Consider the following 22,263-nt stretch of genomic DNA (forward strand, 5'->3'; position numbering starts at 1 on the left):
GACTGAAAATCTTCAGAGACTTCAGTCTAGGTTTGATAACCTTCAAGGTCATCATAACTCTCTCTTGTCTGATCATGAGAAACTTTCTTATGAATTTCTTCAAGAAAAGCAAGATCACGAGAAGCTTTCTCTTGAAACTCTTCAAAGAAAGGAAGATCTTGAAAAGCTAAGAGTGTGTTATGAAGATCTTCAGAAGGAGCGCGATTCATTACTAGCTCAACAAATCAGCGCTTCTCAGGAAGAATTTGTTCCCCATGTTTAAAGTGCATTGAACGTGAATCTACTAATTCTTCACCTGAATGTTCAAATGCTTCAAATGTTACAAATTCTTCATCTGCCTCTGCTATCACTAATTCCTCACTTGAGGACATTGCTAGTATCACTGACAATGCAGGGCTGAAGGAATTGTACATGACAGGCATGTACAAAAGCCTCAAAGGGCATCAGACACTTTGTGATGTGCTCAAAAAGCAGATCCTGAACAGAAACCCTAGGAAAGAGGGTATTGCCTTTGAGAGGAAACTCAATGCTGATGGAACATATTGGAAGCCTGAGCAGTACCCCAAAACCTCATGGGTTGCTGCAAAGGGACCTCCAGTTGATCCATCTAACTTAACTGGCTTTACATGTGAATCTCCTCATTCTTCTGATGAGTCATTTGACTCCAACTATAAACTGTTCAAAAATCAGAATGGTGAAGTATTTGCTAGATATGTTGGCACTAACTGCAGGAACGGTTCCCCTATGAAGAAAATCTGGGTTCCCAAAAGTTGTGTTGAAAGTCTTCAGGTGAATGTCCTCATGACACCACCTGTGAAGAACAGGAACCCCAGATCAAATTCTTCATATGGACCAAATTCTTCACATGGATCAAAGTCCTCATATGATTATCATTGTGCTAACAACTCTGTCTCGCAGGGTAGAGCTAAGGGCTATGAATATGTGCATTATTCTTCAAACCATTATGTTTATAAGTCCTCGAAGAATTACTCTGCTTATTCATATGCTTACCCTAACCCCTCTTATGTGAAACGAAATGGTTTGGCATCTTTGCCACCTTTCTCATATGGTGCTTGCAGAATGATGAACTCTTTGCCACCCCTCCAGATGTGGGTGGTGAAGAAAAAGAACTAATCTCTTCTGCAGGGTCAGGTCTCCAGACGTGCTTTAACGTCTGAAGAATTTGCTGGGGACCTGACAAAAATGCCTGAAGGGACGCAGGCGAATCATGATGAAATGAACTTTCATTTCACACATCCTCATACTGCTATATCTGTTTACTGCTTGATGAAATTCATCTGATAAACTTGATATCATATTCTTCACTGATGAAGCATATGAGATTGTAAGCTACACTAATTCATCTGTAGGATGATCAACCCAAAACCACTGAATGGGTCCTTGATAGTGGATGTACAAATCACATGACTGGTGACAAGAATCTATTGATGGATGCTCCCTTATCACCGTCACCACTGAAGCATATCATCTTTGCTGACAAAGGCAAAAGTCAGGTATTGGGTCTTGGTAAGGTTACTATCTCTAAGGATAAGCACATGGACAAAGTCATGCTTGTTGAGTCCTTAGGATACAATCTCATGTCAGTCTCAATGCTTTGTGATCTTGATATGGTTGTTGTCTTTGGCAAATATCGCTGTGTTGTGATTATGGAAGCTGACAATTCCAAAGTCTTCAAAGGCTTTAGGAGAGGAGATCTGTATATTGTTGATTTCTCTACAGGACCACAACCAGCCATGTGTCTACTTGCAAAAGCTTCAGAAGGCTGGCTATGGCATCGACAACTTGGTCATGCAGGCATGAGGAATCTGAACACGCTTGTGAAGAAGAAGCATGTCATTGGCATTGAGAATGTCAAATTCCTCAAGGATCACTTATGCGGAGCATGTGAAGCCGGAAAAATGACCAAGGCCAAGCATCCAGCGTAGACTATCATGACCACTACCCGTCCATTCGAATTGCTTCACATGGACCTCTTCGGACCTAATCATTACTCAGCAGTCACTAATGATGCATCTCTATATGGTTTTGTCATGGTTGATGATTATTCTCGATATACTTGGGTACACATTGTTACTTACAAACATGAAGTGCAGGAAGTCTTCAAACGATTTTCCTCGAGGGCTTCAACCAACTTTGGTGTGAAGATCAAGCATATCAGAAGTGACAATGGAACTGAGTTCAAGAATTCCGGTCTTGATGCATATCTTGATGAACTTGGTATTACTCATGAGTTATCTGCTCCCTATACTCCTCAGCAGAATGGCATCGTGGAGCGCAAGAACAGAACTCTTGTTGAGATGGCTTGCACTATGCATGATGAATACAAAACGCCTCAGCGTTTTTGGATTGATGCAATTGATACTGCCTGCCAGATCATCAACAGAGTATATCTTCACAAATTCTTCAAGAAGACTGCCTATGAACTCCTCACTGACAAGAAACCCAATGTGAGTTATTTCAAAGTCTTCTGTGCTAAATATTGGATTAGAGATCCTCACCACAACTCTAAATTTGCACCGAAAGCACATGAAGGTTTTATGCTTGGTTACGGAAAGGACTCGCACACCTACAGAGTCTTCAACATTGTTCTTCACAAGATTGTTGACACTGTAGATGTGCGGTTCGATGAAACTAATGGCTCGCAAAGAGAGCACCTACCTTCTGTCTTAGATGAACCAACACCTGAAGATGCTATCAAGCTCAAGGCAACTGAGGATGTCATTCCTACTGAAGAATCTGCTGAAGAATTCATTCCTATTCATGAAGAACGTCGAGCTGATGCACCTGAAGAACAAGATGAGGAAAATGGTGCTGAAGAAAATGCTGATCAAAATCCTCAGCGACAACCAACTCATCCACGCGTTGCCAAAGAAGTGCAAGTGGAGAAGATCATCCATGACATTAGCGCACCAGGTCCTCTCACACGCTCAAAAGCATCACATTTATCTAACTTTTGTGGGCACTATGCTTTTGTCTCTATCACAGAGCCCACTAAGGTAGATGAAGCATTTCTGGAGCCGGAATGGATTCAGGCCATGCAAGAAGAATTACATCAGTTCGAGCTGAACAATGTCTGGGAATTGGTCAATCGCCTAGATCCTCACAAGCATAATATCATTGGCACAAAGTGGATCTACCGCAACAAGCAAGATGAAAATGGCCTTGTGGTGAGGAATAAGGCACGACTAGTAGCTCAAGGCTACACACAGGTTGAAGGAATTGATTTCGATGAAACTTTTGCACCTGTTGCTAGACTTGAGGCTATTCGCATATTACTTGCTTACGCTAACCATCATGATATCATCTTATATCAAATGGATATGAAAAGTGCATTCCTCAATGGTAAGCTCGAGGAAGAAGTATATGTTGCTCAACCCCCAGGTTTTGAAGATCCAAAGAATCCTGACAAAGTCTTCAGACTCAATAAGGCTCTCTATGGCCTCAAGCAAGCCCCTCGAGCGTGGTATGATACATTGAAGGAATTCTTCGTGAAGAATGGCTTCACACCCGGTTCACTCGACCCTACTCTTTTTACTAAATCATATGATGGTGAACTGTTTGTGTGCCAAATATATGTTGATGATATTATCTTTGGCTATACTAACCAACGATACAGTGATGAATTTGCCTATATGATGTGTGAAGAATATCAAATGTCTATGATGGGAGAGTTGAAATTCTTCTTAGGTCTTCAAATTCGTCAGCAGCGCAATGGCATATTCATATATCAGGAGAAATACCTCAAAGATGTACTGAGGAAATTTGGCATGCAAGATTGCAAAGGCGTCAAAATTCCTATGCCCACAAATGGCCATCTATGCACTGATGAAAATGGTATTGACTTCGATCACAAGGTATACCGCTCCATGATTGGTTCCTTATTGTACTTATGTGCATCTAGGCCAGATATAATGCTTAGTGTTTGCATGTGTGCCCGATTTCAAGCTGCACCGAAGGAATCACACCATAAGGCTGTGAAGCATATTCTTCGATATCTAGCTCACACACCAACACTAGGATTATGGTACCCCAAGGGCTCTGCTTTTGACCTCGTTGGATATTCTGACTCTGACTATGCTGGTGATCGTGTGGACCGCAAGTCAACATCTGGCACTTGTCATTTCCTCGGACGATCTTTGGTCTGTTGGTCCTCGAAGAAACAGAACTGCGTATCACTGTCTACTGCTGAAGCTGAATACATTGCTGCTGGCTCATGCTGTGCTCAACTGCTTTGGATGAAGCAAACCCTCAAGGACTATGGCGTCAACGTGAAGAATGTGCCTCTCCTATGCGACAATGAGAGTGCCATCAAGATTGCTCACAACCCAGTTCAGCACTCGAAGACTAAGCACATCCAGATTCGTCATCATTTTCTTCGTGATCATGTGTTGAAGGGCGACATCTCCATCGAGCATGTGAAGACTGAAGAACAGCTAGCTGATATCTTCACCAAGCCCTTGGACGAGAAGAGATTTAGCAAGTTGCGGTGTGAGCTAAATATCTTAGAATCTTCGAATGTTCTTTGAAAAGGACACACATCCTAACCCTTATGCAGAATTGATGACTTAGATGTGCAACACATGAAGAAACGTTTTTCTTCAATCAATGAAGAATAACACTCTAAGTGTGAAGAAATTAATGAAGAATTTGATTCTCAGAATCCTACGACAATTGTACGCGGTGTCTGAAATCATCATTCTTATACGGTGGGTCACGCCACCACAAAAGTTGAAAATCTTCAATTTGAGTTTTTCCTCATTTTTGAAATTCTTCAGTCTTTCAAATTCTTCAACTTTGCAAAATCTTCACTGTTTCCGTCGTTTTTCTTCATTGGCTATATATATATATATATGTGAGTTTATGTCCTCTACAACATTCACTTATTGCTATTTCTTCAAGTTGCGATTTCTGCTAAGTGAATGTGATCGGACCCTTCCCCCTCTATGCTACACTCAACCCAATCTATTCACAAATTCTTCATGTGCGTTCTGATTGAAACTCGTTCAAAGTCTTCACTGTGTCCTTGCCAGCTGAAGAAATTGCGAACGAAATTTTAAAACAAATCTTATCTAGATTTTTGGTTTTACCGCTCAAAACGTTCCGCATCCCATGATGCATTATTTTATTCACCCACGATCTTACACGATCTCATCTGCACTGTACGTTGGTGACACATGTCGCATGAAGAAGAAAGTGCAGGGGCATGTTCGTCCCAAAATCTTCGGGCAAACAGTTTTTACCGTGGCTATAAATACCCCTCTCCCCTTCCTTACTTCATTTACTCCGCTCGGTCGCTGTCTCCCGCTCGAGCTCTCCTCAAACCCTAGCGCCACTGCTACTCCATCGCCGCCGGTGAGGAAGAGCTGCACTGCCTCGACCTCGTCGCCGTCGTACTCGCGCCGACTGCGGAAATCTTCACTCCGCCGCCGCCGTAGTCGTCTCCCTCTGCCAAGTTAGGGCGTGGGAGATCTAACTTGACGAACTTCATCGCTGTTCATCTCTGTTCGTCGTGTTCTTCAGTTCGGGTAATTAAAAGTCACTTTTATTACTCGCTTTGATTCTCAAACTTTTCTGGAAATCCTCAAAGGTGTTTTATTCTTCAAATCTTCACATATGAACACCTCACACACTGTATGCTCTTGATCCATCTCTCTAAGCACTCATTTCTTCAAGATTCCTCAATTGTGCGGATTTTCGATCTGTACAACTCTGGAACCTAAGACAAGAACGCTTAGTGAAATTCCTCAAGGCTCAACTGGTCAAATTCCTCAAAACTTATCTTTTTGAAAAATCTTCTGAGAACGCATATGACCTCTCCAAATTCCTCGCACCTACACTCTGTTCACAGGTACTCATGTCCGCTGCTGAATCACTAGGTTCTCATCAACTTAACTCATTTGCAGCGTTCCTCGAAGAAAAACTGCATACTTCTTCAGAGTGTTCAATTGTTCAAATTCCTCATCTGAAGAAAATGGCTGAAGGAAAGAGACCGCAGAAAGGAGGAAAGAGACCGGAGGTCATGACTGCTTTCGAGATCCCTGATGAAATATACAAGGATTATTGCACACCTGATGAAGCCAAGTTTGGCAAAGAAAACAAGAATCAGCGCAAAGTGCGCATTCAGAGGATTGAACGAAGATGGGCATGAGAATGGAGGGAATATCGATATGTTACTCCAAATTACATGAAGAAATTCACCTTAAATCCTCCATGCCCAAGAGCTCCATTGGCACCTTGCCAAGTCGCTGATCCCACTAGCATCAAAAGTGGTGAAGACTTTCCTGAAGAATGGGCTAGGCGCCAAGCTAAATTGGCAAGACAAGCCAAGGAGGCAGTGAGGAAATTCAATGAGGATTCTGCTGCTGCTGCTGCCGCTGAGACCTCGGTCAAGCCGAGGAAATCAATGCCGAAGAAGCCTGCTCGCAAGCCAAGTGCTTCACCATCAGCGCCCTCACGGCCAAGTTCCTCAGCCGCGCCCTCACGGCAAAATCCTCAGACTACTGCTGCTCCACCAAAGTCCTCAGCAGCTCCCTCCAAGTCCTCAACTCTTGTGCATCTGGCTACATGTCAAAGGACTCAGGGTTTCTCAATTGCTTCTGGTGTCTCAGCGAGTTCCTCAGCTGCACCAATGTCCTCATCAGGCCCCATTCTGCTGAAGACAAAAGCAACAGCTGGACGCGATCCTCGGCCAAGTCCAAGAAAGAAACAAGTTGCTTTCCAAGTGCCCTCTGATGATGAGGCTTCTGATGAAGAACTTGCAGAAATCATTAGAGACAGACAAGCAAAGGCCGCTAGAGCCAAAGGAACACCTGTGCCCCTGCTTCTGGATCCGAAGAAGATCCTCGACTACATTGACTTATGGCATAAGGATCCAAACACTCCAATGCCTGATCTGCCTCTGACTCCTGGTCAAAGTCATATGCTAACCCATTTCATCGCTCAAGAGAAATGGAAGTTTGAAAAGGCTCGTGAGATAAAGAGAGCACAAGCCAGAAAGGAGAAGCTTCTGAAGAAGAACGTTGTCAGACTAACTCCTGAAGAACTTCTCAAGGCTCAATCTGAGATCCAAGCCCTCAGCAAAGATTTCGATGCATACCATGCTGATTGGCAAGGAGCCAAAGTGAGATTTGTCAATTTGACGAAGAAAATGACAACTGTTGCAGCCTCATCGCAACAAGAAAATCCTCAGGCTGCAGACTCTGCTCAGCCTGCTGAAGAACATGCCATCACTGCTGATGACTTTCAGCCTGCTGATGAGAATACAAGTTCCAGGGCTGATGACTCCATTCCAGCCACTGAAGAAATTCCCAGGGCATCCACTAGTGGTGCGCCTGAAGAAACTGAAGAGATCAGGGCAACTGCACCAGTTGCGCCTGAAGAAAATGAACCACAGTCCTCAGCTCCTCCTGCGCCAACACCAACTCCAATTCTTCCTTCTGCTTATGAAGTGAAGAAGACCAAGGCTGCAGAGCGAGCTGCAGTGAAGAAAAGGAAGGCATCAGCTGCGTCAAATTCTTCGGCCGCGAAGAAAATGAAGCCAATGACCAGCTCGCTTGAAAATCATATTGATGCCATTCCGATTTCCTCCATGTCATCAAAGGAAATTGTTCCTTATGGAGAAGACTACAAGATCCCAAGCGGATCTGATGAAGAAAATCATTCTGTTGCTACCTCAGAGCAGTTTGATGAAGAAATTGAAGTGGAAACATTCCCTTCAACGCCAGTCGTTTCCTCACCTATGCCTCAGTTCACAGCTGAAGAGGCTGGTGTTGAGGAAATTGAAAAAGAAGATGAAGATGTGGATATTGGATGCACTACACCAGTTAAGAAAAATGACTTTTGGGAAAGTCAGCATCCCAATACTCCTCTCTTCACTCCTATTCAACAACTTCCTCAGTCCCCGGCTACAATTGTTCAAATGGGCTCTGAAGAAACTCATCCCACATCGTCTGTTCATGAAGAGATTCCAGCCGCTAGTGCTGAAGAACCTGCTGCTGATCCCCAAACTGCACAAGAAGAGGAACCAGAAATTCCTCAGCCTGAAGCACCTGAGATCGTCATTCCTGAGGTTGTGCTGCAAATCACTAACACTCCTCTGCCCAAACCGAAGAATCCGTTCTCTAGCAAGCAAAAATTCAAGGCTGAAGACTTCTTTTCTGAGCATGTGTTCTTCACTGATTGCAATCCATATGACTCTGCTCGCATAAGGAAAAGACATTTCTGGACTGCTACTCAAGCCAACTTCTATTCCTCAGTGCTCTTTGACAAGGACAAAATCTTCGATCATGAGCACATTCCTCATGTGGATATGGAATCTCTGCCGTGCTTCGAGCCAGTCCTCCGAGTTATTCACGATGCAGGACTACTGAATTTCTGCACTGATATCTGTGATTGGAATGAAGAACTCATTCTTCAGTTCTATGCCACTTTGCATATCACCGGAGATGCTGTAGATGTCAATTCATGGGTGCTGGATTGGATGACAGAAAACACTCACTATAAGGCACCAGCAACTGAATTGCTTCGTGTCCTTCCTCTTGATCCTCCCCATGACAGTGCATGTTGCATCTACAATGACCGCGAACTGACAGATCATTATATGCAAGTGCTCATGAAGCCTTTGAAGCCAGGGCAGGCCCCTCGAACCAAATTCCTCGTCAAGGAATTGCTGTATGTGCCTCGGAATGTCTATCGAATCCTGACGAAGACAATGAGTCCTATCAATGGCCACGACTCAAATGATGAAGATGTCGTTGGCATCATGAAGAACATGCTCTTCAACATCATTCATGGCGTTCCCGTCAACTTCCATGATTTCTTCATGAGGACTCTGGCTAATGTTGCTATGTCACCTTTTGAGCTGAAGCCCTATGCGCCTTGGATTATGAGATTCATAAGGGCAAGATCTTCACTAAATTACAGGGCTGACACTCTGAACCATGGTAGCTACTTGCCGCCCATTGAAGTCCTCAAGTGACCAGTTTCATCATCTGATGATAAGGGCAAGGCAGCTGCTGTGATCGATGAAGGCACTCGTCCATTGGATGGTCAATTCCGTCTAGCTACATCTTACTCCACCAATGACGATTCTGCAACACATGACACTACCGCAAATACATCAGCCAAGCAAAAGCCTCAAGCAACAGCACCCAGGGTGATGACTGACCGTGAGTTACTCCTCAGTCTTCATCAGAAGGTTGATCGCAATCACAAATGGGTGAAATGTCAATTTGCTGCAATTCTTCACAACATGACCTCAACCCATAATGCAGTGAAGAAAAATCAGTATCACCTTCATGAAACCCTCAACCGCACCTGGGCTGTTCTCACTCATGTATATTCCGCGGAAGAACTGAAGACTATGGGTCTCCAGGAAGCATTTGACTGGTCTGCACCACCTCCGAAGAAATTCAAGAGAGTCAAAGTTCCTGATCTGGTGGCTAGTTCTTATTTTCATCGCATGAAACTGATGAATATGAAGATTTGGATGACACTGCGGCAGGCCCTACTTCAACAAACAACCCCGACAACGCTGGCGCTCCTCCATCGACTTGAAATTCTTCAGGGGCGTTAGTCCTCAGTTTCGAACCTTTTGGTCATTTGATGACAAAGGGGGAGAAATCTGAGTTAGTCTTCAAGCGGGTTTATATTATGGGCGTTTTTGTTAAGTTACAACTCTCGTTATTCTGAAACTTTTATTGGATCGAGTTGTAATCTTAAATCCGATGGTGCCCTGATACTTTTGAACGGTGCATTGTGCTCTGACTTTGATGCACTGTGCTCTGATACTTTTGATGTGTTATTCTGCATGCTTATTCCTTGTTAATATTATTGCACGCATGCTGAATCTCATCAGGCACCATATTTCATCATGCATTTCAAATTCTTCATATTATATATCAAATGCGTGTATGAATTACAAGATATAGGGGGAGACCTCCATGATTCAATTCTTCAAATGTGCATTGCCTCAAAAGCAAATTCCTCACTATGCACACATTCAGGGGGAGTTCTTCTATATCTTGCAATCAAATTCCTCAATATCAGTCTTTACACTTCATATGTTTATCCCCGTTGAAAACTTAACCTTTGTTGTCATCAATCACACAAAAGGGGGAGATTGTAAGTGCATCTAGTGCCCCTTAGTGATTTTGGCGTATTGAAGACTTATAGGTTAAGTGACTGATGCGTTTGTGAGTGTACACAGGTCTATAAGTCTATGAGGAGTTTGATATTTACAGAGAAAGTCGACCCCTAAAAATGAAGTCTTCGACTGAAGACTTTGATATTCTGAAGACTTTCTGAAGACTTAGAAAGTGAAGAAATTGGTGTGACCTTGAAGACTTGGTATTCATTCGAGGAATATGGAGCGTGAAGACTTTTGTTTTCGTAGTTTCAGTTTCTCTTTCTTGAGTCATAGGAAACACCGTACTGTTAAAGGGGGTCGAGGAAATACTAAGGAAAAATTTCCATGTGATGCTCAACTCAAAATCCTACACCTACCAATCCCTTCGAGTGAAGCCATTGGAAATCTCATACAGTTCAGTCAATTTCTTCAGTGACAGAGACGCAGTTCTTCTGGTGACTGAGGACTTTGCTCTGGCTGAGGAGTTAGGAATTCGCCAGCGCGAATTACCTACACAGTGAGGAACATGATAGCCCTGAGGAATTTGAGAGTCAAATTTCCGACCGTTGCTGTGCTGCGCGCCGGCTATGCAAAATATCTTATCCACCTAACAGTCATATCATTGAAGGGCATTTATGTCTTATCATGTCGGGCTGCTCCCTAGGCTATAAATAGCCGCCCCCTACAACCACTAGTTGGTTGGCTGCTCCGAGAGAACTTGACACTTGTCATCTGAGAGCAACCCATCCTCCGAGGACTTTGAGCGAAAATCATCAAGTGAGGAAAATCCCAAAACCAAACCCCCACAAACCCAAATTGATTGAGCATCACTGAAGAAATTGATCCTATGTGGATCCGACGCTTGTTACCTTTGAAGACTGTGCTTCTTCCAGACGGTTAGGCGTCAAGGTCTAGAGCATCCAAGAGGAATTGTGGATCGCCGAGTGACCAAGTCTGTGAAGGTTTGGAAGTCACCTGAAGACTTACCACGAGTGATTGGACGAGGCCTGCGTGGTCTTAGTTCAAGGAGAATACGGTGAGGACTGGGTGTCCTGAGTTGCGGCTCAGAGACTGGGTGTCTGGGACTGCGTGTCCTCGAGTTTAAATACTCAGCCGCTCCAACCAGACGTACAACTGAGACAGCAGTTGGAACTGGTTTACCAAATCATTGTCTTCACCAACTTACTGGTTCTATTTCCTCAACTCTTTCATTTCCTCATGACTGTGTTGTATGTTGTTCATATCTGTGCTTGAAGACTTTGACTAAAGACTTTCACAAATTCCTCAGTTCAATTTCTTCAGTCTGTCTGTCTTCATCTTGTTATCCTGTGTTTACGCTTCCTATACTCTGTGCTAGTCTTCATTTCATCATGATGACTATGTTTGTATCCTGTTATGTTTACTTCTGAGTACTTATTCCGCTGCAAGTAGTTCTTCGCTAAGGAATTTCCTCACCAGCAAATTCCTCAGTGAAGAATTCATAAAAATCGCCTATTCACCCCCCCTCTAGTCGATATAACGCACTTTCAAACTCAGCATGACTCTCGAGTCGATGTTCTTCGGAATCTCTTCAACCGCTTCAAAAGACTCGACAATGAGAACGTCCAACAAACCTTTGATCGCCTCACTGACATCTCAAATGAGCTTCAAGCCCTCGGTGCCACTGACATCACTGATCATGAAGTTGTGAAGAAACTGTTGAGATTGCTTGACTCCTCATTTGATACTCTGGGACTGATGATACAAGAACGTGCTGACTACAAGTCGCTTGATCCTGCTGATATCCTCGAAAGGCTAAACAGTCACGAGTTCCAGCTTGCTAAAAAGAGAGATCTCTATGGCTCAAACTATGGCAAACCACGTGCCCTGAAGGCCAAGGCTATGTCTGAATCTGAATATGAGGATTCTGGTAGTAGCCTTGGTGATCCTGAAGAATTGAGCCAGGATCTAGCACTGTTTGTGAAGAAATTCCAGAAGTTCACAAGACATGGTCACTTTGCAAAATCCTCAAGAGGCAGTGATTCCTCATCCAGTGACTATAAGAGAAGGCTTTGCCACAAATGCAAGAAGCCTGGTCACTATATTCAAGATTGTCCTCAGTGGGAAAAGGAAATGAAGAAGAAGAAATACAAGGATTACAGTTCTAATGATGCGAAGAAGAAGAAGAAATCATCAAAATCGTCATCATCAAAATCTTCGAAGTCTTCATCTCACAAGAAGAGCAGCTCCAAGAAGGCTCGGGCATTCATTGGCAAGGAGATGGACTCTGAAGCTGAATCTGAGGAAAATGATGAAGAGGAGGCGTCTGAAGAATCTGAGTCTGGTGTGGCGAGTCTGGCCATTGCTACTGCCTTCATCAGCAAGTCCATCTTCAACACTGAAGAAACTGACTCCACCGACAAGCCTAATGAAGATAATGATGGCTACGCTCCCACCTATTGGTTCATGGCGAAAGGTGCTAAGGATGATCAAGCCAAAACCACTGAATGGGTCCTTGATAGTGGATGTACAAATCACATGACTGGTGACAAGAATCTATTGATGGATGCTCCCTTATCACCATCACCACTGAAGCATATCATCTTTGCTGACAAAGGCAAAAGTCAGGTATTGGGTCTTGGTAAGGTTGCTATCTCTAAGGATAAGCACATGGACAAAGTCATGCTTGTTGAGTCCTTAGGATACAATCTCATGTCAGTCTCAATGCTTTGTGATCTTGATATGGTTGTTGTCTTTGGCAAATATCGATGTGTTGTGATTATGGAAGCTGACAATTCCAAAGTCTTCGAAGGCTTTAGGAGAGGAGATCTGTATATTGTTGATTTCTCTACAGGACCACAACCAGCCGTGTGTCTACTTGCAAAAGCTTCAGAAGGCTGGCTATGGCATCGACGACTTGGTCATGCAGGCATGAGGAATATAAACACGCTTGTGAAGAAGAAGCATGTCATTGGCATTGAGAATGTCAAATTCCTCAAGGATCACTTATGCGGAGCATGTGAAGCCGGAAAAATGACCAAGGCCAAGCATCCAGCGAAGACTATCATGACCACTACCCGTCCATTCGAATTGCTTCACATGGACCTCTTCGGACCTAATCATTACTCAACAGTCACTAATGATGCATCTCTATATGGTTTTGTCATTGTTGATGATTATTCTCGATATACTTGGGTACACATTGTTACTTACAAACATGAAGTGCAGGAAGTCTTCAAACGATTTTCCTCGAGGGCTTCAACCAACTTTGGTGTGAAGATCAAGCATATCAGAAGTGACAATGGAACCGAGTTCAAGAATTCCGGTCTTGATGCATATCTTGATGAACTTGGTATTACTCATGAGTTATCTGCTCCCTATACTCCTCAGCAGAATGGCGTCGTGGAGCGCAAGAACAGAACTCTTGTTGAGATGGCTCACACTATGCTTGATGAATACAAAATGCCTCAGCGTTTTTGGATTGATGCAATTGATACTGCCTGCCACATCATCAACAGAGTATATCTTCACAAATTCTTCAAGAAGACTGCCTATGAACTCCTCACTGACAAGAAACCCAATGTGAGTTATTTCAAAGTCTTCGGTGCTAAATGTTGGATTAGAGATCCTCACCACAACTCTAAATTTGCACCGAAAGCACATGAAGGTTTTATGCTTGGTTACGGAAAGGACTCGCACACTTACAGAGTCTTCAACATTGTTCTTCACAAGATTGTTGACACTGTAGATGTGTGGTTCGATGAAACTAATGGCTCGCAAAGAGAGCACCTACCTTCTGTGTTAGATGAACCAGCACCTGAAGATGCTATCAAGCTCAAGGCAACTGAGGATGTCATTCCTACTGAAGAATCTGCTGAAGAATTCATTCCTGTTCATGAAGAACGTCGAGCTAATGCACCTGAAGAACAAGATGAGGAAAATGGTGCTGAAGAAAATGCTGATCAAAATCCTCAGCGACAACCAACTCATCCACACGTTGCAAAAGAAGTGCAAGTGGAGAAGATCATCGATGACATTAGCGCACCAGGTCCTCTTACACGCTCAAAAGCATCACATTTATCTAACTTTTGTGGGCACTATGCTTTTGTCTCTATCACAGAGCCCACTAAGGTAGATGAAGCATTTTTGGAGCCGGAATGGATTCAGGCCATGCAAGAAGAATTACATCAGTTCGAGCTGAACAATGTCTGGGAATTGGTTAATCGCCCAGATCCTCGCAAGCATAATATCATTGGCACAAAGTGGATCTACCACAACAAGCAAGATGAAAATGGCCTTGTGGTGAGGAATAAGGCACGACTAGTAGCTCAAGGCTACACACAGGTTGAAGGAATTGATTTCGATGAAACTTTTGCACCTGTTGCTAGACTTGAGGCTATTCGCATATTACTTTCTTACGCTAACCACCATGATATCATCTTATATCAAATGGATGTGAAAAGTGCATTCCTCAATGGTAAGCTCGAGGAAGAAGTATATGTTGCTCAACCCCCAGGTTTTGAAGATCCAAAGAATCCTGACAAAGTATTCAGACTCAATAAGGCTCTCTATGGCCTCAAGCAAGCCCCTCGGGCGTGGTATGATACATTGAAGGAATTCTTCGTGAAAAGAATGGCTTCACACCCGGTTCACTCGACCCTACTCTTTTTACTAAATCATATGATGGTGAACTGTTTGTGTGCCAAATATATGTTGATGATATTATCTTTGGCTGTACTAACCAACGATATAGTGATGAATTTGCCTATATGATGAGTGAAGAATATTAAATGTCTATGATGGGAGAGTTGAAATTCTTCTTAGGTCTTCAAATTCGTCAGCAGCGCAATGGCATATTCATATCTCAGGAGAAATACCTCAAAGATGTACTGAGGAAATTCGGCATGCAAGATTGCAAAGGCGTCAAAATTCCTATGCCCACAAATGGCCATCTATGCACTGATGAAAATGGTATTGACTTCGATCACAAGGTATACCGCTCCATGATTGGTTCCTTATTGTACTTATGTGCATCTAGGCCAGATATAATGCTTAGTGTTTGCATGTGTGCCCGATTTCAAGCTGCACCGAAGGAATCACACCATAAGGCTGTGAAGCATATTCTTCGATATCTAGCTCACACACCAACACTAGGATTATGGTACCCCAAGGGCTCTGCTTTTGATCTCATTGGATATTCTGACTCTGACTATGCTGGTGATCGTGTGGACCGCAAGTCAACATCTGGCACTTGTCATTTCCTCGGACGATCTTTGGTCTGTTGGTCCTCGAAGAAATAGAACTGCGTATCACTGTCTATTGCTGAAGCTGAATACATTGCTGCTGGCTCATGCTGTGCTCAACTGCTTTGGATGAAGCAAACCCTCAAGGACTATGGCGTCAACGTGAAGAATGTGCCTCTCCTCTGCGACAATGAGAGTGCCATCAAGATTGCTCACAACCCAGTTCAGCACTCAAAGACTAAGCACATCCAGATTCGTCATCATTTTCTTCGTGATCATGTGTTGAAGGGCGACATCTCCATCAAGCATGTGAAGACTGAAGAACAGCTAGCTGATATCTTCACCAAGCCCTTGGATGAGAAGAGATTTAGCAAGTTGTGGTGTGAGCTAAATATCTTAGAATCTTCGAATGTTCTTTGAAAAGGACACACATCCTAACCCTTATGCAGAATTGATGACTTAGATGTGCAACACATGAAGAAACGTTTTTCTTCAATCAATGAAGAATAACACTCTAAGTGTGAAGAAATTAATGAAGAATTTGATTCTCAGAATCCTATGACAATTGTACGCGGTGTCTGAAATCATCATTCTTATACGGTGGGTCACGCCACCACAAAAGTTGAAAATCTTCAATTTGAGTTTTCCTCATTTTTGAAATTCTTCAGTCTTTCATATTCTTCAACTTTGCAAAATCTTCACTGTTTCCGTCGTTTTTCTTCATTGGCTATATATATATATATATGTAAGTTTATGTCCTCTACAACATTCACTTATTGCTATTTCTTCAAGTTGCGATTTCTGCTAAGTGAATGTGGTCGGACCCTTCCCCCTCTATGCTACACTCAACCCAATCTATTCACAAATTCTTCATGTGCGTTCTGATTGAAACTCGTTCAAAGTCTTCACTGTGTCCTTGTCAGCTGAAGAAATTGCGAACGAAATTTTAAAACAAATCTTATCCAGATTTTCGGTTTTACCGCTCAAACCGTTCCGCATCCCACGATGCATTATTTTATTCACCCACGATCTTACACGATCTCATCTGCACAGTACTTGGGTGACACATGTCGCGTGAAGAAGAAAGCGCAGGGGCATGTTCGTCCCAAAATCCTCGGGCGAACAGTTTTTACCGTGGCTATAAATACCCCTCTCCCCTTCCTTACTTCATTTACTCCGCTCGGTAGCTGTCTCCCGTTCGAGCTCTCCTCAAACCCTAGCGCTGCCGCTACTCCATCACCGGCCGGTGAGGAAGAGCTTCACTGCCTCGACCTCGTCGCCGTCGTACTCGCGCCGGCTGCGGAAATCTTCACTCCGCCGCCGCCGTAGTCGTCTCCCTCTGCCAAGTTAGGGCGTGGGAGATCTAACTTGACGAACTTCATCGCTGTTCATCTCTGTTCGTCGTGTTCTTCAGTTCGGGTAATTAAAAGTCACTTTTATTACTCGCTTTGATTCTCAAACTTTTCTGGAAATCCTCAAAGGTGTTTTATTCTTCAAATCTTCACATATGAACACCTCACACACTGTATGCTCTTGATCCATCTCTCTAAGCACTCATTTCTTCAAGATTCCTCAATTGTGCGGATTTTCGATCTGTACAACTCTGGAACCTAAGACAAGAACGCTTAGTGAAATTCCTCAAGGCTCAACTGGTCAAATTCCTCAAAACTTATCTTTTCGAAAAATCTTCTGAGAACGCATATGACCTCTCCAAATTCCTCGCACCTACACTCTGTTCACAGGTACTCATGTCCGCTGCTGAATCACTAGGTTCTCATCAACTTAACTCATTTGCAGCGTTCCTCGAAGAAAAACTGCATACTTCTTCAGAGTGTTCAATTGTTCAAATTCCTCATCTGAAGAAAATGGCTGAAGGAAAGAGACCGCAGAAAGGAGGAAAGAGACCGGATGTCATGACTGCTTTCGAGATCCCTGATGAAATATACAAGGATTATTGCACACCTGATGAAGCCAAGTTTGGCAAAGAAAACAAGAATCAGCGCAAAGTGCACATTCAGAGGATTGAACGAAGATGGGCACGAGAATGGAGGGAATATCGATATGTTACTCCAAAGTACATGAAGAAATTCGCCTTAAATCCTCCATGCCCAAGAGCTCTATTGGCACCTGGCCAAGTCGCTGATCCCACTAGCATCAAAAGTGGTGAAGACTTTCCTGAAGAATGGGCTAGGCGCCAAGCTAAATTGGCAAGACAAGCCAAGGAGGCAGTGAGGAAATTCAATGAGGATTCTGCTGCTGCTGCTGCCGCTGAGACCTCGGTCAAGCCAAGGAAATCAATGCCGAAGAAGCCTGCTCGCAAGCCAAGTGCTTCACCATCAGCGCCCTCACGGCCAAGTTCCTCAGCCGCGCCCTCACGGCAAATTCCACAGACTACTGCTGCTCCAGCTGCACCAATGTCCTCATCAGGCCCCACTCTGCTGAAGACAAAAGCAACAGCTGGACGCGATCCTCGGCCAAGTCCAAGAAAGAAACAAGTTGCTTTCCAAGTGCCCTCTGATGACGAGGCTTCTGATGAAGAACTTGCAGAAATCATCAGAGACAGACAAGCAAAGGCCGCTAGAGCCAAAGGAACACCTGTGCCCCTGCTTCTGGATCCGAAGAAGATCCTCGACTACATTGACTTATGGCATAAGGATCCAAACACTCCAATGCCTGATCTGCCTCTGACTCCTGGTCAAAGTCATATGCTAACCCATTTCATCGCTCAAGAGAAATGGAAGTTTGAAAAGGCTCGTGAGATAAAGAGAGCACAAGCCAGAAAGGAGAAGCTTCTGAAGAAGAACGTTGTCAGACTCACTCCTGAAGAACTTCTCAAGGCTCAATCTGAGATCCAAGCCCTCAGCAAAGATTTCGATGCATACCATGCTGATTGGCAAGGAGCCAAAGTGAGATTCGTCAATTTGACGAAGAAAATGACAACTGTTGCAGCCTCATCGCAACAAGAAAATCCTCAGGCTGCAGACTCTGCTCAGCCTGCTGAAGAACATGCCAGCACTGCTGATGACTTTCAGCCTGCTGATGAGAATACAAGTTCCAGGGCTGATGACTCCATTCCAGCCACTGAAGAAATTCCCAGGGCATCCACTAGTGGTGCGCCTGAAGAAACTGAAGAGATCAGGGCAACTGCACCAGTTGCGCCTGAAGAAAATGAACCACAGTCCTCAGCTCCTCCTGCGCCAACACCAACTCCAATTCTTCCTTCTGCTTATGAAGTGAAGAAGACCAAGGCTGCAGAGCGAGCTGCAGTGAAGAAAAGGAAGGCATCAGCTGCGTCAAATTCTTCGGTCGCGAAGAAAATGAAGCCAATGACCAGCTCGCTTGAAAATCCTATTGATGCCATTCCGATTTCCTCCATGTCATCAAAGGAAATTGTTCCTTATGGAGAAGACTACAAGATCCCAAGCGGATCTGATGAAGAAAATCATTCTGTTGCTACCTCAGAGCAGTTTGATGAAGAAATTGAAGTGGAAACATTCCCTTCAACGCCAGTCGTTTCCTCACCTATGCCTCAGTTCACAGCTGAAGAGGCTGGTGTTGAGGAAATTGAAAAATAAGATGAAGATGTGGATATTGGATGCACTACACCTGTAATGAACGATGACTTTTGGGAAAGTCAGCATCCCAATACTCCTCTCTTCACTCATATTCAACAAATTCCTCAGTCCCCGGCTACAACTGTTCAAATGGGCTCTGAAGAAACTCATCCCACATTGTCTGTTCATGAAGAGATTCCAGCCGCTAGTGCTGAAGAACCTGCTGCTGATCCCCAAACCGCACAAGAAGAGGAACCGGAAATTCCTCAGCATGAAGCACCTGAGATCGTCATTCCTGCGGTTGTGCTGCAAATCACTGACACTCCTCTGCCCAAACCGAAGAATCCGTTCTCTAGCAAGCAAAAATTCAAGGCTGAAGACTTCTTTTCTGAGCATTTGTTCTTCACTGATTATAATCCATATGACTCTGCTCGCATAAGGAAAAGACGTTTCTGGACTGCTACTCAAGCCAACTTCTATTCCTCAGTGCTCTTTGACAAGGACAAAATCTTCGATCATGAGCACATTCCTCATGTGGATATGGAATCTTTGCCGTGCTTCGAGCCAGTCCTCCGAGTTATTCACGATGCAGGACTACTGAATTTCTGCACTGATATCTGTGATTGGAATGAAGAACTCATTCTTCAGTTCTATGCCACTTTGCATATCACCGGAGATGCCGAAGATGTCAATTCATGGGTGCTAGATTGGATGACAGAAAACACTCACTATAAGGCACCAGCAACTGAATTGCTTCGTGTCCTTCCTCTTGATCCTCCCCATGACAGTGCACGTTGCATCTACAATGACCACGAACTGACAGATCACTATATGCAAGTGCTCATGAAACCTTTGAAGCCAGGGCAGGCCCCTCGAACCAAATTCCTGTATGTGCCTCGGACTTTCTATCGAATCCTGACGAAGACAATGAGTCCTATCAAAGGCCACGACTCAAATGATGAAGATGTCGTTGGCATCATGAAGAACATGCTCTTCAACATCATTCATGGCGTTCCCGTCAACTTCCATGATTTCTTCATGAGGACTCTGGCTAATGTTGCTATGTCACCTTTTGAGCTGAAGCCCTATGCGCCTTGGATTATGAGATTAAAAAGGGCAAGATCTTCACTGAATTACAGGGCTGACACTCTGAACCATGGTAGCTACTTGCCGCCCATTGAAGTCCTCAAGCGACCAGTTTCATCATCTGATGATAAGGGCAAGGCAGCTGCTGTGATCGATGAAGGCACTCGTCCATTGGATGGTCAATTCCGTCTAGCTACATCTTACTCCACCAATGACGATTCCGCAACACATGACACTGCCGCAAATACATCAGCCAAGCAAAAGCCTCAAGCAACAGCACCCAGGGTGATGACTGACCGTGAGTTACTCCTCAGTCTTCATCAGAAGGTTGATCGCAATCACAAATGGGTGAAATGTCAATTTGCTGCAATTCTTCACAACATGACCTCAACCCATAATGCAGTGAAGAAAAATCAGTATCACCTTCATGAAACCCTCAACCGCACCTGGGCTGTTCTCACTCATGTATATTCCGCGGAAGAACTGAAGACTATGGGTCTCCAGGAAGCATTTGACTGGTCTGCACCACCTCCGAAGAAATTCAAGAGAGTCAAAGTTCCTGATCTGGTGGCCAGTTCTTATTCTTCATCGCGTGAAACTGATGAATATGAAGATTTGGACGACACTGCGGCAGGCCCTACTTCAACAAACAACCCCGACAACGCTGGCGCTCCTCCATCGACTTGAAATTCTTCAGGGGCGTTACTCCTCAGTTTCGACCCTTTTGGTCATTTGATGACAAAGGGGGAGAAAATTGAGTTAGTCTTCAAGCGGGTTTATATTATGGGCATTTTTGTTAAGTTACAACTCTCGTTCTTCTGAAACTTTTATTGGATCGAGTTGTAATCTTAAATCCGATGGTGCCCTGATACTTTTGAACGGTGCATTGTGCTCTGACCTTGATGCACTGTGCTCTGATACTTTTGATGTGTTATTCTGCATCCTTATTCCTCGTTAATATTATTGCACTCATGCTGAATCTCATCAGGCACCATATTTCATCATGCATTTCAAATTCTTCATATTATATATCAAATGCGTGTATGAATTACAAGATGTAGGGGGAGATCTCCATGATTCAATTCTTCAAATGTGCATTGCCTCAAAAGCAAATTCCTCACTATGCACACATTCAGGGGGAGTTCTTCTATATCTTGCAATCAAATTCCTCAATATCAGTCTTTACACTTCATATGTTTATCCCCGTTGAAAACTTAACCTTTGTTGTCATCAATCACCAAAAAGGGGGAGATTGTAAGTGCATCTAGTGCCCCTTAGTGATTTTGGTGTATTGAAGACTTATAGGTTAAGTGACTGATGCGTTTGTGAGTGTACACAGGTCTATAAGTCTATGAGGAGTTTGATATTTACAGAGAAAGTCGACCCCTAAAAATGAAGTTCTTCGACTGAAGACTTTGATATTCTGAAGACTTTCTGAAGACTTTGAAAGTGAAGAAATTGGTGTGACCTTGAAGACTTGGTATTCATTCGAGGAATATGGAGCGTGAAGACTTCTGTTTTCGTAGTTTCATTTTCTCTTTCTTGAGTCATAGGAAACACCGTACTGTTAAAGGGGTCGAGGAAATACTAAGGAAAAATTTCCATGTGATGCTCAACTCAAAATCCTACACCTACCAATCCCTTTGAGTGAAGCCATTGGAAATCTCATACAGTTCAGTCAATTTCTTCAGTGACAGAGACGCAGTTCTTCTGGTGACTGAGGACTTTGCTCTGGCTGAGGAGTTAGGAATTCGCCAGTGCGAATTGCCTACACAGTGAGGAACATGATAGCCCTGAGGAATTTGAGAGTCAAATTTCCGACCGTTGCTGTGCTGCGCGCCGGTTGTCCAAAATATCTTATCCACCTAACGGTCATATCATTGAAGGGCATTTATGTCTTATCATGTCGGGCTGCTCCCTAGGCTATAAATAGCCGCCCCCTACAACTACTAGTTGGTTGGCTGCTCCGAGAGAACTTGACACTTGTCATCTGAGAGCAACCCATCCTCCGAGGACTTTGAGCGAAAATCATCAAGTGAGGAAAATCCCAAAACCAAACCCCCACAAACCCAAAGTGATTGAGCATCACTGAAGAAATTGATCCTGCGTGGATCCGACGCTTGTTACCTTTGAAGACTGTGCTTCTTCCAGACGGTTAGGCGTCAAGGTCTAGAGCATCCAAGAGGAATTGTGGATCGCCGAGTGACCAAGTCTGTGAAGGTTTGGAAGTCATGTGAAGACTTACCACGAGTGA

This window comes from Triticum dicoccoides, chromosome 5B, assembly GCF_002162155.2.
Source record: "Triticum dicoccoides isolate Atlit2015 ecotype Zavitan chromosome 5B, WEW_v2.0, whole genome shotgun sequence".
Taxonomy (NCBI): Eukaryota; Viridiplantae; Streptophyta; class Magnoliopsida; order Poales; family Poaceae; genus Triticum; species Triticum dicoccoides.